Genomic DNA, 1,309 nt, shown 5'->3' with positions numbered 1-1,309 from the left:
GCTTGCCTTTTAATTTTGTTTATGAATTCCTGATCTAAGAAAAAAGGTAAACCATTACTTTCTTTTCCACTGTTAGTCTATTTTTTTATGGCAATCCAAAAGTCAAATAGACATTTATTTTTCTGGAAATTAATTTGGAAATGTGGATTTCGGGCCTAAAAATGCTTTCTTAGTAATTTACCTTTCAAGACTAAGTGAAAATGATAAAATTCTGAATTATTTTGATGATTTTTCATGACAGAAGCATGCTTCTACAGAAGTATAAAGTAAGAAAACACAATACAAATTCAGCAGGACATTTAATGGGACTTCTACAGTTGCCTCAGAATTTTGGTTAAAGCTGCATTGCTAAAACAAGCAAACAAAAAAGGATGCCAAGTATCCCCATATTCTAAAAAGAGACACCACAGAGTTCTGAACACAATCCTATAGGGCTTAGGCAGGGGTGGCTGACTAGTCATGCTATTGATACTTACTCCATTCCTTTTCAGCCCAAATCAAACGTACTTAGAGACTAGAAAGAATCAGAGAACAATTTACAGTGTTGTGAGTCCTTGGCTTGGTAGTATCTTTCCCTCTCTTAAAGAAGGGAAGGGCATGTGATTCCCTTACCAAAGCCATGTGAGTGTTAATTGCTCAGTCGTGTACGACTCTTTATGACCCCATGGACCAATAGCCCACCAGGCTCTTTGGTCCATGGAATTCTCCAAGCAAGAATACTGGAGTGGATTGCCATTTCCTTCTCTAGGGGATCTTCCCAACCCAGGGACAGAACCAGTCTCCCACATTGCAGGCAGGCTCCTTACCATGTGAGCCACCAGGGAAGCCCAAAGCCATGTGACGAGGGATCCAAAGAACCACTTACAGAGATTAGGGGGAATCTGCATGAGGTAAGAGAAGGGATGCATGTTATCTTTTGGAATTATGGTTTTCTCTGGGTGTATATATATATATATGCCCTGGAGTGGAATTACTGGGTCATATGATAGCTCTGTTTTTAGTTTTTTAAGGAACATCCCCATTGTTCTCCATAGCGGCTGCACCTAACCACATTCCCACCAACAGTTCATTGTAGCACTATTTACTATAGCCAGGACATGGAAGCAACCTAAATGTCCATCAACAGAGGAATGGATACAGAAGATGTAGCACATACATACACTGGAAAACTATTTAACCATAAAAAGGAACAAAACTGTGCCACTTGCAGAGATGTGGATAGACTCAGAGACTACCATACAGAGTGAAGTAAGTCAAAAAGAGAAAAACAAATATCATATATCAACATATATATGTGCAATCTAGAAAA

The 1,309-nt window shown here is 39.0% G+C and overlaps 1 long non-coding RNA gene across 1 annotated transcript in view; it reads right to left on the bottom strand.

Annotated features, from left to right (window-relative positions):
- Window positions 1-805: 805 nt before the first annotated feature.
- The window catches only part of LOC105001066, a 62,376-nt gene continuing 61,872 nt past the window's right edge, over window positions 806-1,309 (bottom strand). The window contains exon 3 of the long non-coding RNA XR_826816.1: window positions 806-881. This is a non-coding gene — a long non-coding RNA (uncharacterized LOC105001066). The remainder of the gene's footprint in view (window positions 882-1,309) is intronic.

This window comes from Bison bison, unplaced genomic scaffold, assembly GCF_000754665.1.
Source record: "Bison bison bison isolate TAMUID 2011002044 unplaced genomic scaffold, Bison_UMD1.0 scf7180017864378, whole genome shotgun sequence".
Taxonomy (NCBI): domain Eukaryota; kingdom Metazoa; phylum Chordata; class Mammalia; order Artiodactyla; family Bovidae; genus Bison; species Bison bison.
This window is presented reverse-complemented; position numbering and strand designations above follow the sequence as displayed.